We start from the raw sequence: 19,896 nt of genomic DNA on the forward strand, positions 1-19,896 counted from the left end.
ACCGCCTGATCTAAACATTGAAAGCAATTGAGGTTGCGGATGGCTAAGTATGCAGAAACAGGTTTCACAAGGTCTTATTGCAGCAATGGATCTGAAGCAAGTTCAGAAAAACAGAAAATATTCAAAAGGTTAAAGCAGAACAGAAGTAAATCAATGGGTAGGAATGTGGATGAGATCTATAGACTTGAGCGTAAAACTACAGGCGGATGCTAAAAAGCTACTGCTGGTCAGAGCAGGGTTTCACAGATATGTCCAGGAGTCTAGGTACGAGTATGAACAAGTGATGAACACGGCAAGAACACGAAACCCTAGAATAGATCTATGTTAAGAAGAACAGAAGGCTTACCAGAGTCGAGGAAGACGCGGAAGGCTACCGCGGTGCTCTGGTGCGTTCAGGTTGATGCAGCGGCCCAAGACGGTGCAGAGGTCAACGGCGGCGGCGGAGCTCCGAGGCTGGCGACGCGAGGAAGACGAAGAGAAAGAGACGAAGGGGAGAAAAGGAAATGACCCTTCGGTCCTATTTATAAGGCAGGGGACGTGTGTCAGGCGCGCGAATCCAGGAGCCACAAGATTCGGAAGTGGAGCTGCTGCCTTGGGTATCGCAGATCTATTAATAAAAGAAGGCGTCATAAATGTTAACTTCATGATGACGTCATGCCGGTTTACAGCAACCAGAGATGATGACGACATGGCGGTTTACCAATTACCAGAAGATGTTGAAGACAAAGATTTTTGTGAAGGATTGACATGAACCAGTTCAAATCAATCTGGGGCCTAATGTTGGGGATATTACCACTGGGCGTGAACCGGCCTACCTGGGCCGGGTTAGCTTCATTAGTAGTTTAAAGGTGATTAAGCAGATGAAGGCCCAAGGCCTGTAGTCGATTTAGAACCTGTAACCGTAAACCGGCTTGATATGTAAACTTGCATTGTAAGTTAGGAATAGAGAGAGACCAACCGGGATACGAGTATGAACCGGTGTGGGACTCTATGGACCGACGGGCGTCACCCGTGTATATAAGGGGACGACTCGGCGGCGGTTCAAGGACAGACAACAACAACTCGAGCCTAGGCGAAGCTTGTTTGCTCCCTAGCCATCGAAACCACATCAATTCCATCACAACTAGACGTAGGCTTTTACCTTCATCAAAGGGGCCGAACTAGTATAAACCCTTGTGTCTTTGTGTCCGCTTTAACCCCTTCAAGTTAACCCGTAGTGATGGCTCCACGACTAAGTCCTTTCACAAGGACATCTGCAGTGACAAATCCACGACACCACTCCTGCGGCGCTTTGGTGCCTTCCTCGACCACCTCTAGGACAAAGACACTGGTGTCGGTGAAGTCGGCGATCGCCGCCGCCCTGTTTATGAGTTCAGCTTCCACCACCGCCAGCTCCTCCTGCGCCTCCAGCCGGAACGTGGTCAACTGGGCTAGATCTAGCCCAGGCTACCACACCTTGATGAATTCCAAGGCCCGGTGCGCTCCTGCTCGGGCTGCTGAGCGTTTCCAGGCTTCCAGCCGGCCGGCCGCCACCGCCAGCCAGTCGGCAGTCTGACTTGGGGTGCGTGGGGCCGGCAGGCTGGGCCAGAGGGCGGAGACCGCCTAGGCCCTGATGCGCTGAAGACAACACAACATTTGATGGGCAGGCCGAAGGCGGGCCTGGATGCTAAGGATCTGCTCACCAAGAGTCCAGGGGGCGTCAGCAGCAATCTACACGCCCTCCGCCCTCTGCTCCTCGTGCTGGGCCTCGATCATCTGGATCGCGGCAACAGAGTGGCCCGGGAAGAAGTCTGCTTGGGCAGAAGAGAAGATAAAGGCCAAAGTCATAAGTAAGGGATCGGCCTGGATAAGGGCTCACAGTCGAAACAAGAAATCAAGAGAATAAGGCTTACCATCAACCAAGTCTTCAATACTGCTGAAGCAGGCCGTCATCTGGGCTTCCTTGTGGGCCCAGGCAGAGCGCTCGACCTCAAACTCGGCAGGAGGTCGGCCTCCTTCGTCTTCACCTCCGCCTGGGCCACCTTGAGGGCCTCCGCCTATTCAGCAAGCTAAGTGACTAGCCGGTCCCGCTCTTCAGCCAGCTTGCTGCACTCCGCCTCCTTGCCACGCAGGGTGGTGTTGGCTTCGCCCAGCTGCTGCTGCAAGGCGGTGTTGGCCTCTGAAGAAAGAAAAAGAAGGAAGAATATCAGCCAAGTAACAAAGCAGGTGCAATTAACCGAGGAGATTCGGCCCGACTGCTCAGCAGTCGTCCTGAACCTCAGGGACTACACCCCGCGGGTGCGCTGGTGCGCCCCCGCAGAAGGAAGGAATCAAGGCTTACTCCGGCTCTCCGACAGATGGCCAGTCTGCGTCTCCAGCTCCTAGAACCTGGAGTTGTAGGCGACTGCGCGGAGGTTGTGGTAGTCCTGCAGAGGGGAATATCAGACAAAATCAACATTCAAACTCCGACAAGATAAAGTTTTGGATCGCCTGCTCAGCAGCCGGCCCGGCACTTGGGGACTACACCCAGTGGGTGCGCTGGCGCGCCCCCACGAAAGTTGAACGAAGATCAAAAGAAAGAAGAAACTGGAAGCTTACGCGGATAGCAGCTCGTGATTCTAGGAATGCCTCGTTGCAGCGCCGAAGGGCTTCGGCTTCGGCCCGGAGCTTTGCCTGGACATCGAGGGACGCCAAGTTCAGGGCGCCCGTCCCACCTCCACGCACCCAGCCGGTCGGCGCGGTGCTGGATTCCTCGGTGTCGGGGGCCGATGAGCTCGCGGCTCTGGTCTCCAGAGGTCGCGGCATCGAGGCCGCCTTCTCAAGACGGTGGTGCACGGGTGTGCGGACCTGAGGAATTAGGTTCGTCACCACCACGTTCTCAGCCGGTGGCACTGGCGGCTCGGCCGACTGCTCGACCCGCGGTTCGCTAGTCGGTGGTGGAGGCGACACGAAGACGCCAGGCATGGCCATGTTGCCGCCCTCCTTCTCCATGACCGAGTGCTCATCGCCGGCTCCCCCGATCGTCGCTTCGAACTCCGGCGGAGGTGGTGTGGTGTTCAGTGGCGTCATGAGAAGCGGCTCCTGGCGACGCGCGGCCTCCACGAGCCGCTCTCTCTCTCCGCGGCTTCGGCCTCCGCCTGAGCCAGCCTCCTCGTCGCGGAAGACTCGGCCTTGTACGGTTCCGCCTTTGCCAAGTAGTTGATCTCTTAATCACGCGCCTCCCGCGCGTTCCGCTCTGTCGCCTCCCAGAGGTCGGCGGCCGGATCAATCCGCCGGCTAGTGGAGGAGGTCTTCACCGACCTGATGACCGAGGCGGCGCCCGACTTCTCGAGGGTGAGAGGGGCCCTGAGATATGAAGGCATGACAAGGAATTTACTTTTAGGCCAGATTGACAGAAGGAGCGAAGTCCAGAGAAAGACACTTACGCCGATACCATGACGGGCACCTTCGGCCGCCTCTGATACTTGGCCGCCTTGGCCGCGGCCTCTTGCCGTTTGGTCGCTGCAGCCGGGTTCTTGGGCTTCTTTGGCACGTTGCTGAACAGGGCAGCGCCTTGCTTCTGCTTGCACTTGCCGCGGCGAGCGGGTGGCCTAGCAGAGGGACCGGCACCGGTGTTGGCCATGCTCCGAGTGGGGCATGGCTCGTCCTCGTCATCGTCGTCGTCGGGCCAGGTCTCCATGCCGCCGCCTTCCTCAGCGACGCCGCCTCCGCCGCTGCCACCGCCTGTCGCGTCGTCCGACAGGGCGACCTCCCCCAAGTCGGGGTCATCCTCGTCGCTCACCGGTCTATCCGGGTGGTAATCACCACCCGGCCCCACGATAGCGGCCGCTGCCGCGGACATGTAAATCTGCACTCAAGAGAGGAGTTGAATCACAAGAAGAGCAAGACCAAAAGACTGATCCAAAGGAAGAAATCGAGGGACTTATGGCAGGTGGCGGATTTTGGCGGGAGTACGGCCACTTCCCGTATCGCCATTCTTCCTCCGACACCTTGAGGTCGGAGATCTCATTCACCATCCATGTGACCTCGGCAGGCGGCATCCCTCTCGTGCATAGCCGGCACGGGTCGCGGTTTCCTCCCATCCGGAAGGTCGGGTGAGGGCGGCTCTGGAGCGAGAGGATCCGGCGCTCAACAAAGGCGACGAGGAGGTCGGAGGCCACGAGGCCCTCCGACTCCTGGAGCACTCGGAGTCGGCCGATGGCGGTCGCCGCGTCCGCTGACACCGGCTTCAGCTTGTACCCCCAGTTGAGCCGGAGCCCCGTGGGGGGGGGGGGCCTCGTAGGGCGGCAGGTTGAGGAAGTTGGCAGCAGGATCTACGTTCTCAACGTAGAAGTAGGACTGCTGCCACATCTTCACCGACTGGACCAGCTTGATGACCGGGAAGGCATTCTGTTCCACTGGCCGGCGCACGGCCACATAGCCGCCGCACTCGGCCGGCGTGTCCTTGGCGGAGGTGCCAAGCTTCGCGTAGATGAACGCTCCCCACAGCTCAATCATGGGGAGGATCCCGATGTAGCCCTCGCACGCCGTGACCAAGGCAGAGAGCAGGGTCACGGAGTTGGGCGTCAGATGATGAGGTTGGAGGTGGTTAAAGTCGAGGAACAAGCGGAAGAAGCCGCTCGCCGAGAAGCCGAAGCCGCGGAGGAAGTGCGAGCAGAAGACGACCCGCTCACCCCCCTGCGACGCCGGCGAGATCTCCGTCTCCGACGGCACCCGCGCCTTGATGAATGCCGCGCTGGGCATCCGGCGTGTGTCGCGGAGGAAGGTGATATGGTCCTCAATGACCATCGAGCCGTCCCAGTCGCCGCCCTTCTCACGCGCCATGGCTACGGGCGGAGCTGCGGGAGGGGCAGGAGCGCAGCAACGGCGGCGGCAGCAGCATCACCACGGCAAGAGGCAGCAAGGACGAGGGGAGGAAGAAGGAGTGGGAGGGAGCGCGCGTGCCCCGCCGCACTCCTCCCTCCCCCTAGTTATAGCCCTCGGGATGTGAAGCCGAGGGGACGGGACGTGGGTCATGGGATTAACTGAGCCCACGACCCCACGACCCCACGTTCTCCACCACACTTACTGCACCGTGAATGCCCACGGGAATCGCAACCGCCCGCCTCGGCATAGCGGATCCGCACACGTGCCGAGGCCCAGTGGTGGCGGGCCCGGCCCACTGTCACGTCCCATCAGGAGCATGGGGTGGCAGGCTGGCCGGGCTGGCGTGCGCCGCGTGGCGTTCCCATGGCGGGCGGTGGCCTGGGAAGCTTAGCAGGCACGCCACCTATTCTCCCACCGTGAAGTTCGAAATCGGCCGACGACCCCGCCTTGTAGAAGCCGGCCTCAGAGGCCGGTGCGCCACAAGTCGGACCAAGGTGTCGGAGCTTCACAAAGCGGATCATAGCACTCTCTGGAGCTCGGTGAGGGGGGAAGCCGCTGAGTCTTCACGGCCCCTCGACCGCGACACCTCGTCGGCTTCGGGGACTACTGTTGGAGTAATGGGCCATGGGTAGCCTCACCCGAGTCACTTGGCACATCAAAACTTTGGGCCGGCTTCGTCCCATAAAGACCCCAGTTAAAAGCGCCGCCCTCCGGGGGCCGGCTATCTCAGAGGCCGGCCACCGGAGGACGGCCAAAGCACCAGAAGACGGCATTGGGAGCGGCCGGCTCCTAGAGAGGGCGGCCACCCAGCGCCCTCAGAGTCTGAGCCCCCATCAAGAGTACAAGATGGCGCATGGCTACAGTGGAGCACGACGCTCCCGAAACCCAGAACCGACATGGCTATAGTGCTCCATACAGGCTGAGATCTCCGCACGACGGGGCACTGTGCCATGTCCCCCCTGACATCGCCCCGAGCAGGCGGAGTCCTGTTCCCCACGACGACCTGTCGGTACGGCTTGCCAGCGGCAGGCCCCATCAGGTAGTGACGCCATAGAAGACGGCAGAAGCCCAATTAGCCGGGCACGGGGAGGGCCGGCTTCCAGCAGGCAGCCGTCCCTTGTCCCGAGGCAAGCACGCCATTAAGCTGATGAGACCAGGTGTGGCTACAGTGGTCTCCCACCAGGCGGTGGGACTGTAGCCGCACTGGGATGACCAAGCCCTCGTCATCAACGGCACAGCTAGAGTAAGTAGCCACCAACTAGTTGGCGGGGCCCACCAGGCGGCGGGCCCCAACAGTCGGCAGAGAAGCCGAAGGCCGGAGACACTGACAGCCGGGCCCAGCACCCGGACGGTTTACCATTGTACCCCTGGGGGTAGGCCTATATAAACCCCCCAGGGCACCCATGCAAAGGGTTCCAACCCAGATAGAACTAGCTAGTTACCTAGGGTAGGGAAGAGCTTGCCTTGCCTTCTCCTATCTCTAGACACAGCTCAAGGAGCAACTTGTATCACTAGTGCCATAGTGATCATGCAGAGACCCCGCAGAGCAGGAGTAGGGGTATTATCTCCACGGAGAGCCCCCAACCTTGGTAAAGTTCGCCGGCGTACGTGTCTACGCCTTATCCCGCTTCCAGGCACCGGCGACGTTCTACTCGCTCCCACCATGATAAGACATCCTTTGGCATATGTCGCACCCAACCCCCGACATTGACTGATCCATTTTGAACTCTTCCAAAATCTTGTCAAGGTATGTACTCATTGAAAAATCTTATCGAGCATCTTGATCTATCTCTATAGATCTTGATTCCCAATATGTAAGCAGCTTTGCCAAGGTCTTTCTTTGGAAAACTCCTTTCAAACACTCCTTTATGCTTTGCAGAAAATTCTACATCATTTCCGATCAACAATATGTCATTCACATATACTTATCAGAAAGGCTGTAGTGCTCCCACTCACTTTGTTGTATATACAGGCTTCACCGCAAGTCTGTATAAAACCATATGCTTTGATCACACTATCAAAGCGTTTATTCCAATTCCGAGTGGCTTGCACCGGTCGATAAATGGATCACTGGAGCTTGCACACTTTGTTAGCACCCTTTGGATCGACAAAACCTTCTCGTTGCATCATATACAACTCTTCTTCCATAAATCCATTCAGGAATGCATTTTTGACATCCATCTGCCAAATTTCATAATCATAAAATGCAGCAATTGCTAATATGATTTGGACAGACTTCAAGCATCGCTACGGGTGAGAAAATCTTATCATAGTCAACTCCTTGAACTTGTCGAAAAACTTTCACAACAAGTCAAGCTTTGTAGATAGTAACACTACTATCATCGTCCGTCTTCCTCTTGAAGATCCATTTATTTTCTATGGCCTTTCGATCATCGGGCAAGTCCACCAAAGTCCACACTTTGTTCTCATACATGGATCCCATCTCATATTTCATGGACTCAAGCCATTTCGTGGAATCTGGCTCATCATCGCTTCCTCCTAGTTCGTAGGTTCATCATGGTATAGTAACATGACTTCCACAATAGGATTACCGTACCACTCTGGTGCGGACCATACTCTGGAAGACCTACGAGGTTCTGTAGTAACTTGATCTGAAGTTTCATGATCATCATCATTAGCTTCCTCACTAATTGATGTAGGAATCACTGGAACTGATTTCTGTGATGAACTACTTTCTAATTCGGAAGAAGGTACAATTACCTCACCAAGCTCTACTTTCCTCCCACTCACTTCTTTCGAGAGAAACTCCTTCTCTAGAAAGGATCCATTCTTAGCAACGAATATCTTGCCTTCGGATCTGTGATAGAAGGTGTACACAACAATTTCCTTTGGGTATCCTATGAAGATGCACTTCTCCTATTTGGGTTTGAGCTTATCAGGTTGAAGCTTTTTCACATAAGAATCGCAACCCCAAACTTTAAGAAACAACAACTTTGGTTTCTTGCTAAACCACAGTTCATAAGGCGTTGTATCAACAGATTTTTATGGTGCCCTATTTAAAGTGAATGCAGCTATCTCTAATGCATAACCCCAAAACGATAGTGGTAAACCAGTAAGAGACATCATAGATCGCACCATATCCAATAAAGTGCGGTTACGACATTCGGACACACCATTACGCTCTGGTGTTCTAGGTGGCGTGAGCTGTGAAACTATTCCACATTGTTTTAAATGAAGGCGAAACTCGTAACTCAAATATTGTCCTCCACGATCAGATCGTAGAAAATTTATTTTCTTGTTATGATGATTCTCCACTTTACTCCAAAATTGTTTGAACTTTTCAAATGTTTCAGACTTGTGTTTCATTAAGTAGATATACCCATATCTGCTCAAATCATCTGTGAAGGTCAGAAAATAACGATACTCGCCACGAGCATCAACACTCATTGGACCGCATACATCGGTATGTACTATTTCCAATAAGCCACTAGCTTGTTCCATTGTTCCGGAGAATGGAGTTTTAGTCATCTTGCCCATAAGGCACAGTTCGCAAGCATTAAATGATTCATAATCAAGTGATTCCAAAAGTCCATCTTTATGGAGTTTCTTTATGCGCTTTACACCGATATAACCTAAACGACAGTGCCACAAATATGTTGCACTATCATTATCAACTTTGCATCTTTTGGCATCAATATTATGAATATGTGTATCACTACGATCAAGATTCAATAAACCATCAACATTGGGTGTATGACCATAGAAGGTTTTATTCATGTAAACAGAATAACAATTTATTCTCTGTCTTAGATGAATAATCATATCACAATAAACATGATCTAATCATATTTATGCTCAACGCAAACACCAAATAACATTTATTTAGGTTAAACACTAATCTCAAAAGTATAGGAAGTGTGCGATGATGATCATATCAATCTTGGAACCACTTCCAACACACATCATCACTTCACCCTCAACTAGTCTCTGTTTATTCTGTAACTCCTATTTTGAGTTACTAATCTTAGCAATCAAACAAGTATCAAATACCAAGGGGCTACTATAAACACTAGTAAGGTACACATCAATAACCTGTATATCAAATATACCCTTGTTCACTTTGCCATCCTTCTTATCCACCAAATATTCAGGGCATTTCCACTTCCAGTGACCATTTCCTTTGCAGTAGAAGCACTCAGTTTCAGGCTTTGGTACAACTTTGGGCTTCTTCACGGGAGTGACAGCTTGCTTTTCATTCTATTTGAAGTTCCCTTTCTTTCCCTTTGCCCTTTTCTTGAAACTAGTGGTCTTGTCAATCATCAACACTTGATGCTCTTTCTTGATTTCTACCTTCGTCGATTTCAGCATCACGAAGAGCTCAGGAATCGTTTTCGTCATCCCTTGCATACTATAGTTCATCATGAAGTTCCAGTAACTTGATGATGGTGACTAGAGAAATCTGTCAATCACTATCTTATCTGGAAGATTAACTCCCACTTGATTCAAGCGATTGTAGTACCCAGACATTCTGAGCACATGCTCACTAGTTGAGCAATTATCCTCCATCTTTTAGGCAAAGTACTTGTCAGAGGTCTCATACCTCTTGACATGGTTCTAAGTACCAATTTCAGCTCTTAAATACCAATTTCAGGTCTTGGAACATCTCATATGCTCCGTGATGTTTCAAAACGTTTTTGAAGTCCTGGTTCTAAGTCGTAGAGCATGGTGCACTAAACTATCAAGTAGTCATCATATTTATCTAGCCAAACGTTTGTAATGTCTGCGTTTTTTTTTGCAATAGGTCTGTCACCTAGCGGTGCATTAAGGACATAATTCTTCTGTGCAGCAATGAGGATAAACCTCAGATCATGATCCCAGTCCGCATCATTACTACTATCATCTTTCAACTTAGTTTTCTCTAGGAACATATAAAAACATAAGGAAGCTATAACACGAGCTATTGATCTACAACATAATTTGCAAAATACTATCAGGACTAAGTTCATGATAAATTAAAGTTCAATTAATCATATTACTTAAGAACTCCCACTTAGATAGACATCCCTATAGTCATCTAAATGATCACGTGATCCAAATCAACTAAACCATGTCCGATCATCACGTGAGATGGAGTAGTTTTCCATGGTGAACATCACTATGTTGATCATATATACTATATGATTCATGCTCGACCTTTCGATCTACAGTGTTCCGAGGCCATATCTGCATATGCTAGGCTCGCCAAGTTTAACCCGAGTATTCTGCGTGTGCAAAACTGGCTTACACCCGCTGTATGTGAACATAGAGCTTATCACACCCGATCATCACATGGTTTCTCGGCACAATGAACTGTAGCAACGGTGCATACTCAGGGAGAACACTTATACCTTGAAATTTAGTAAGGGATCATCTTATAATGCTATCACTGTACTAAGCAAAATAAATGCATAAAAGATAAACATCCCATGCAATCAAAAAAATATGTGCCATGATATGGCCATCATCATCTTGTGCTTATGATCTCCATCACCGAAGCATCGTCATGATCTCCATCGTCACTGGCGTGACACCTTGTTCTCCATTGTAGCATCATTGTCATCTTGCCAACTATTGTTACTACGACTATCGCTACCGCTTAGTGATAAAGTAAAACAATTACATGGCGATTGCATTGCATACAATAAAGCGATAACCATATGGCTCCTACCAGTTGCCGATAACTTTGTTACAAAACATGATCATCTCATACAACAATTTATATCACATCATGCCTTGACCATATCACATCACAACAAGCCTCGCAAAAACAATTTAGACGTCCTCTACTTTGTCGTTGCAAGTTTTACGTGGCTACTATGGGCTTCTAGCAAGAACCGTTCTTACCTATGCATCAAAACCACAATGATTTTTCATCAAGTGTGCTGCTTTAACCTTCAACAAGGACCAGGCATAGCCACACTTGATTCAACTAAAGTTGGAGAAACAGACACTCACCAGCCACCTATGTGTGAAGCACATCGGTAGAACCAGTCTCGCGTAAGCGTACGCATAGTGTCGGTCTGAGCCGCTTCATCAAACAATACCGCCGAATCAAAGTATGACATGCTGGTAAGAAGTATGACTATTATGGCCCACAGCTCTTTGTGTTCTACTCATGCATATAACATCTACCCATAGACCTGGCTCTGATACCATTGTTGGGGAATGCGGGAATTTCAAAAATTTCCTATGATCACGCAAGATCTATCTAGGAGATGCATAGCAACGAGAGGGGAGAGTGTGTCCACGTAGCCTCGTAGACCGAAAACAGAAGAATCTCAATAGCATGGTTGATGTAGTCGAACGTCTTCACGATCCAACCTATCCAAGTACCGAATGTACGGCACCTCCGCGTTCAGCACACGTTCAGCTCGATGACGCCCCTTGTACTATTGATCCAGTTGAGGCCAAGGGTGAGTTCCTCAGCACAACGGCATGGTGATGGTGATGCTACCGGTACAGGGCTTTGCCTAAGCTTCACAATGGTATGATCGAGGTGTGTAACTGTGGAGGGGGGCACCGCACACGGCTAAAAGAATAACTTGTGTGTCTATGGGGTGCCCCCTGGCCACGTATATAAAGGAGGGGAGGAAAGAGGTGGCCGGCCCAAGGGGGGCGCGCCAGGTGTGGGGAATCCTACTAGGACTCCCCAGTCCAAGTAGGATTCCCCTCCTCTTTCCTATTCCTAGTAGGAGGAGGGAAGGAGGAAGAGGGAAAAGGAAGGAGGGGGACGCCGCCCCCTCCTAGTACAATTCGGACCAGCCCATGGGGGGGGGAGGGGGGCGGCCACCCATTGAGGCCCTTCTCTCCTTTCCCGTATGGCCCATTAAGGCCCATTACTTCCCCCGACGAATTCCCGTAACTCTCCGGTACTCCAAAAAATATCCGAATCACTTCGAACATTTCTGATGTCCGAATATAGCCTTCCAATATATCGATCTTTACGTCTCGACCATTTCGAGACTCCTCGTCACATTCGTGATCTCATCCGGGACTTCGAACAAACTTCAGTCATCAAATCACATAACTCATAATACAAATCTTCATCGAACTATGTAGACATGACCGAGACACATCTTCGGTTAATAACCAATAGCGGAACCTGGTTGCTCATATTGGCTCCTATATATTATACGAAGATCTTTATCGGTCAGACCGCATAATAACATACGTTGTTCCCTTTGTCATCGGTATGTTACTTGCACGAGATACAATTGTCGGTATCATCATACCTAGTTCAATCTCGTTACCGGCAAGTCTCTTTACTCGTTCTGTAATACTTCATCCTGCAACTAACTCATCAGTTACAATGCTTCTAAGGCTTATAGTGATGAGCATTACCGAGAGGGCCTAGAGATACCTCTCCGAAACACGGAGCGACAAATCCTAATCTTGACCTATGCCAACCCAACAAACACCTTCGGAGACACCTGTAGAGCACCTTTATAATCACCCATTTACATTGTGATGTTTGGTAGCACACAAAGTGTTCCTCCGGTATTCGGGAGTTGCATGATCCCGTAGTCTGAGGAACATGTATTAGTCATGAAGAAAGTAGTAGCAATGAAACTATCATGATCATAATGCTAAGCTAACGGATGAGTCATGTCCATCACATCATTCTCCTAATGACGTGATCCTGTTTCATCAAATGACAACACATGTCTATGGTTAGGAAACATAACCATCTTCGATTAACGAGCTAGTCAAGTAGAGGCATACTAGAGACTATATGGTTTGTCTATGTATTCACACATGTACTAAGTTTCCTGTTAATACAATTCTAGCATGAATAACAAACATTTATCATGGATTAAGGAAATAAATAGTAACTTTATTATTGCCTCTGGGGCATATTTCCATCATATTTAATCTGGTTAATAGCCTGCCATGTTCCGGGCCTAATAAAGGCCCATATGAGATCCGACCCATTAAAATCCTACCACGTTCTGGGCCAAATTACAGCCTAGATTAGATCCTACCCTTTAAGAGGCTTTGGGCTAAATTATGGCCCATATCAGATTCAGCCCGTCAACTAGACGCTATGCTTTTGGGCCAACTTGCTAAAGGCCCATTTAGTAATTCGGCCTGATATTAGTTTTGGCCTGTTAAAGGCATGTTTAACATTTCGGCCCTATATTTATTTCGGCCTGTTAAAAGCCCGTCATATAGTTTGGCCTAACTATGGCCCAGTTTGTATCCGACCTGCTCACAGCCGATAATCTGATTGGGCCAAACAAGGATCGAGACAATTTTGGCCTGTTAACGGCTCGTGATGTGATTGGCACAATCATGGGCCGGGGTCTATTTCGGCCTGCTGCCGGCCCGTGAGCTATTCGGCACGTTTCAGGCCCAACCTACTTTTCAGCTCCTAAAAGCCCATTGAGTTTTTTTTTGCGAAAATAGGGCCGGCGGTTTACTCGGCCTATTAAAGGCATGAATCTACTAGTGGGCCTGTTTACATTTAGGCATGTTAAACGAACCAAGATGACTGGGCCCATGATGCCGATCATACATAGTGATTTGCATGACGACCCGATTATGTACCGTAATTTTATGGTTTGGCCGGTTTACTACAAAGACATGATATATACACAGTAAAATAACTATAGCATCGTGAATAAGAAAAAACCTAGATTATACAATAAAGAAATTATTGCATATTACATCCATTGGGCATCAAAGTTCGCCACTATGATAATAAAGCACAAGCAGACAACAGATTACATACACTGGGCATCAAAGATCGTCACCAGTGCAAATAAACACGCTGACAAAATAATATACAAAACCGACAATAGTTCAATAGAGTTCAAGAAAGGTTAGCCCTGCTCTAGAGCTGCAGCGCAAGCAGCTAAGCAAGCTGATGAGACTGCGCTTGTTGACACTTATATCCTCCTCACTCTGAAAGATAAACAAGCAGACAGATGATAGGTTTTGCACATATAAGTATCAGTGCCGACAATTCATCACATTTCTTATTGGCGAATAAAGTGACACAATTCAAAATAGCATTGACACAATATGGTATTGTTCAGGTCAAGACATGGCAGGAAATGACATAGTGAAGGAGTTGCCAGCTTCACGACACCACTAGATTACAGATCAAGAACTCATAAGTATCAATGGTTAGTGTGCTGTCAATTTATCCCATTTCAGATTGACAAATAAAGAGATGGTGTAAATAATAATAGAATGATATGACATTGTTCATAGTTAAGACATTGCAGAATATGACATTGTGCTATAGTGGGTAGGTTCACCACACCACTGGATTACGGATCAAGAACAGAAGCATACATGCAGTGCAAAAGAAGATCACTTGCTCTGTATAGTTTAATTTACATGGTATGAAGAAGGAACTTGGTTGTACAAATGAAAACTTAAATTGAGAAGGACAAACTTTTGTCAATGAACTACATAATAAACTTTAAACATGCAATTTGATGCAAAGACCAAAAATAAACAGCTGTTGCAGTCATGCCTAACCAAATATACACAACAAAGTTTGAAGGCTTGAGAAGGACAAACTTACATTATTGGTGAAGACAGGCTCTATAAAGCCCTTGTCCATGCTGATGGGGGGGGGCAATTCAAGAAGTTTACCACAAATCTTCTTCATAAGCATTGCCTTTATTCTACATTTTGTTAAGAGTAAATATAGATGTGATAATATAACAAAAAATGGAGAATATTTAAGATAAGATGAAGAGTGATGCTACATAACCAAGTAGCTATAAATGTAAGTACAATGATACAGGAAAAAGGTACAACCAAGAGCAATGCAGAGCTAACCTTCTTCAGTACCATCGGTGTTATCCAACCTTATGGTAAGAGTAAATATAGATCTGATGTGTAGAAAATGGAGGGCAGAGGAAAATAAGCTGCAGAGTGATGGTACATGAACAACTACCTGTCAATATAGGTACACTGATAAAGGACATCAAGTACTTACAAGAATAATGCAGAGATAAAAAAATTCATTGGCATTGGATATATTCTACACTAATGTAACCATTCATACAGATCAGATAATTTGCAGCAAAGAATTGATAAGCAAGCTATCATGCATACTGTTGTCACATAATGAACCAGCTATGTATGCAAGTACAGTGATACAGGACAACAGGTACTAACAAGAGCAAAGCAGCGGGCAACATATTTGCGATATCCTGTCGTTCTTTTCAAACCGGAATTCTTCTTCGAGCAGATTTCCTGCAAAAAAGATCCGTAAGGCACATGCGGAAAAGTTGAAGTTCAAATTGTCATGTGATATCATAGACAGTACCTCATCCTGGAAACAATACTAGTGCTTAACAAGGTTTTTCCATTCAATGTCTTCTAAATTTAGCACATGAGACTTCACCGGAAATTCTTTTTATAGACTTGCCATCAAAGTGTGATTTCCTCAGGTAACACCGATACTGCTGCAATGCTTCCTTGAAAAGCGCAAGCAAGCTTTGCTCATCATGACTATCCAGATTGACCCTCGCCTACTTACAATAATGTAATTTAAATCATTGATGTGTTCAATCAGCAGAAAACAAGAAAATAATCACCATGAGTAATAGCACTTACAAGTAAGTGGGACAGGAAGATGTGAAAATGGTGTTTGTGTTCACTATAATCTTCCCATGATGGGAATATATGCACGTAGTCCCTAACAACATTGAAAGCATTGTCTTTTAAATTGGGAATAACTGGAATGGGGTTCCAATCTGCAGGAATTGGCCGTCTCTGCAGTTGGGATAGGTCTTCGGCCGGTGGACTTGCTGTACTTTTGTTGGAGTAGGATTTTTCTGTGGTACTACTAGTGCTATGGCAACTGAAATCGGCATACCTTTTGTTGTAGTGTAGGTCCTGTGTGGTGGGGCTGGTGGTGTGGCCGGTGAAGTACGGGTACAGTCTGTTGGAGTCGGTCCTACATTTTGTGTCACCGGTTGTATAGCCAATATAAGTGGGGTGCTGTCTGATTTCTCCGGCACCACCATGCTTTTCAAGGACTTTGCTGGTGCTCCTTCAGATTCGGCAATCACCCTCTTCCCTTTTGATGTCTGATGCACAAGAACAACATTTGGGTGGAAAAACATGGTATGATGACAGATGGAATATGTATTGATAAATGATGGGCATGGCATCTCGACATATATGATGAGTAAACTATGCAGATGGCGGTGCAACAAAGTAGAAGAAATGCAACACAACATATGCAAGATACACACTATCAATAAAACCTTGCCAAATTAGAATAGGCACCTTGATGGGTGAATATGATAGGCCATCTGCCTTTGACTCCTCGAGGTCAGAATAGTCATTAGGATCATATTCTAAACAAGAATCTACAGGTGGGGAGCGTATGAGTTTCATTGCATCCAGAATGGCACTCAATGCCTTGGTGCCAATTTTGTAAGTCATTGCAGTGTTCCACAATATTCTTCTGGTGCGCGGATTCTGATATTCACTATAATAACGTATAATATCTGAGAACCATGAAAACATAAATAGTAGTGAGATTATCTTTGTAATGCAGAGGATATTCTAATATAGGGGCACCCCTGTAAACCCTTGTGTGCTATCACTGGATTCTGATGAGAGAGCTCACGTGTGCTGTAATATGGTGCATGCATTAATATAATCTAGCACAAGTACACAAAAAATAGGCTCCAAAAGTAAGGATAGTTGGCAGATGATAGGTTCATAATATACTGTACAGAGAGTTTATTGCCAAACCATGATAACAAGAGCACACAACAACTAGGCAGATTATAGTGTACATAAAAGGGGTACACCATAACAACGATATATAAATAGGGAAATTGGAACTGGCTGGAAAATACGGTGTTGTATTGCCGCTACTAATTGAAAGGCTATCAATCACGTACACGCCAGCTCTATCAGCTATTGACCACATGTGTCCCTACTCCCCTTCCTGTCAAGGAACATACTGTACGTACTAAATACAGAATAACAAAAGAGGAACATGTTAAAGAACAGAAGAGGAAGCATATTCTTGAGATTCCGCTTCATTGCATACAATGTTGGTTGCCCACTCGTGATGAATCACAACTCCCAAAGAAATGCAATTCCATGTTGTCTCTCTATATGTGGCCACATGAATTTGGAAAATAAAGTGGGAGCATTACCTGACCAATTAAATGTGTGTCTGTTAACTAATATCAGTATCATATCACAATTCGTATTTGAAGAAGTAAGCTTTGGACTTATGATTGGTGTGTTTTGCTTCAAGAGTGGACTGCTGCTAGTGCGACACAAAGCAACTACACAGATCATAGTGTAGATATAACAGGAAAACTGTAAGCATCAGAGTAAAATCAGCAAAGTGGAACTTGCTGGAATATATGTGCTAGTATTGCTGGTACGGCTAGAAAGGCTTCGGATACCAGCTCTCTCCAACTGAAGGTGCGGTACTGTTAATATCAATGTAACTCTCAAAGGCTACACAGCTCCCCGCATTTCCTTGCTATTCTTATAGGATTCAAGTGGGCAGGCCACTACAAATCCTATTCATACGTTTACAAAATCCTACGAATCAAAGAGGCCCGAAGAGTTCAAAGTGTCCATCACAACCGACCATATAGACCTCTACACTGCAAATGTCCCTGCTCATCTTTAGTACAAGGAACATACTGTACTACTATCATACTCCCCCCGTTCGAAAATATAAGTCTTTGTAGGGATTTCCACTATGGATCACATACAGATGTATACAGATACATTTTAGAGTCTAGATTCACTCATTTTGCTCCATATGTAGTCCTTGGTGGAATCTATACAAAGACTTGTATTTAGGAACAAAGAGAGTACTTATTAAATAAGAACAGAAGAGGAACATGCTAAAGAAGAGCAAGCAGATTTTCGAAAGTAAAGTAGAATGCAACTCACTGTTGTCTCTCTATATGTGGTGCACCTGCTTTTCGAAAGTAAAGTAGGAACATTAGCTGACCAATTAAAAGTTATCTGTTTTAGTAATATCAGCATCATATCAGATTCGTATTTGAGCAACAAGTTTGGAATTATGAGTGGCACATTGTTTAGCTTGATAGATTCAGGAGCAGTGCTAAGCAGGTACGATGATGGTACTGAATATAAAGGCATGTCTACATGCAAGTCGCGTGACTTTTGTCATTTGGGTTAGTCGTCTCCTAACCCTTCTTCTTCCTCGTCTCTGATTCTTCCCATACAGAACACGGCACGGGCCACCAGCCGAACCACCGACCCCCACCGCCTGTGTTCCTCTTCCACCCCACCCCCACCCCCACCCACGTCGAGTTTTCTTCGTCCGACGAGGCCCCACCACCGCCGCCCACAACCACCGTCCCCACCCGAGCCCCTTCCTCCGCACCGGCGAACTCCTGCGAGCTCTGAAAAATCAAGTGACCCAATTTTGAAATTTAGTCTACTGTCATTTAACTAGTGTGGAATATAAATGGGGAAAACTATAAGCATTGTGAGTATTGTGTTGAGCGTGCCATGGCGGATCTGAAGGTGCAAACCTGACAAAGGCAACTTCGCAACCAATGTTTGCTTTCAACTAGCAAGTAAGTGATGGACAAGAAATCAAAGTAAAGCAGTGGTGATCTATTTTCTTGATGCGAAAAATAAGTTGAGTAGATACGAAAGAGTACCGCCTCTGGTGTAGCGCCATGTATGCATCTGCTGAGAATTTGACGGTGCTGCGGTAGGGATGGCTATCAGCAGCGTGGAATCGGTCTAGGAGGGTAGACGGTGGCGGCAGGGCGTGGTGGACGAGACGGTCGTAGGAGCGGCGCCGCCGGGGATGAAGCGAGATGACGGGATGCAAGGATCCCGGTCCGAAGCCGTGGATGGGAGAGGTCAATCTCTTGTAATGGACGACGGCGTCGGGGTATCAGCTCCGGCATGGTGGAGGAGGACGACGATGGATGGGGTGGCGTATGGAGGAGGCTGGGGTGGAGAGGGTGTTTTGGCGCCCATGGAGAACGAATGTGGAAATGGAGGGAGAGAGGAAGGGGGGAACCATGTCTTCAGGGTGCGCTTGTCTCAAATGCGAGGAAATTTACAAACTTAGCCCCCATTTCAAATTTCCTACATCATAGCAATATTAGTCGGTTGGGGATAGGACGGTAATCTCGCATACACCAAATATTTGCCGACGAGAGTTTGTTTTTGGCGCCCACCGTGTATGAATCAGGGAGGGAGTCAATTTTTACCGAGGAGACACTGTGTTTTGGCGCCCACCGTGTATGAATCTGGGTGAGAGGCGGTTATGTCATGTTTGAGTGAAATTACAAACCTACCCTTATTAAAACCTATAGAAATCGAGCCGATAGGCTTTGCGTGTCAGGGATAGGCAGTAATTTCATCTCGTAGATTTTGGTTTCGGGCGGTTACTGCGACTTTCCCTGCTTCATTCAAATTTTTGCAGAGCAAGAGTGCACGTTTACTATGCCAACTCAATTCGAATCCAGTTTGTATTCTATTTTCGTTCAGGCAGGATCCATTTTCGATTGGAATAAAATTCTATATACATCATTTTTTATATATACTTTCAAAATCACAACAAAGAATTCTGCTCCTTTATAAGTATAATATGATTTATAAATACAATGATCTCAAAATCATAAGGTTGAATTCAAAAAATTTAAACCAAATTATGTTCTACTAAAATATATGGATCAGTAATATCTTCATATTAAATAACATAGATGCGCGTGAATTCATATGAGTATGCATGTTTGATAGATCAATTCTTGTTCGAGTATGAATTACATGTATCATCATCTCGAATTCAAATATTTGAATCCCTTTTATGTTGACTCCTTTCACGCCCATCTCTCTCGCATGCATGCTCCTTCATGTAGCTATCACTCTCTTTTCTCCAGCTCACCCGCACGCTCACTTCATGTTTCTTCTATCTTCGCAAACATGGTCTCTCGACGCCTCCATTGAGAAGTGTCACACTCTCCCTATCATTATACATTGCATGATTTTCATTATCTCTCATGTCTCTACCGTTCTCTGGTATCACTAGGTACCTAAAATTTCTTTTTC

Source organism: Triticum aestivum, chromosome 5B, assembly GCF_018294505.1.
Source record: "Triticum aestivum cultivar Chinese Spring chromosome 5B, IWGSC CS RefSeq v2.1, whole genome shotgun sequence".
In the NCBI taxonomy this organism is placed as follows: Eukaryota; Viridiplantae; Streptophyta; class Magnoliopsida; order Poales; family Poaceae; genus Triticum; species Triticum aestivum.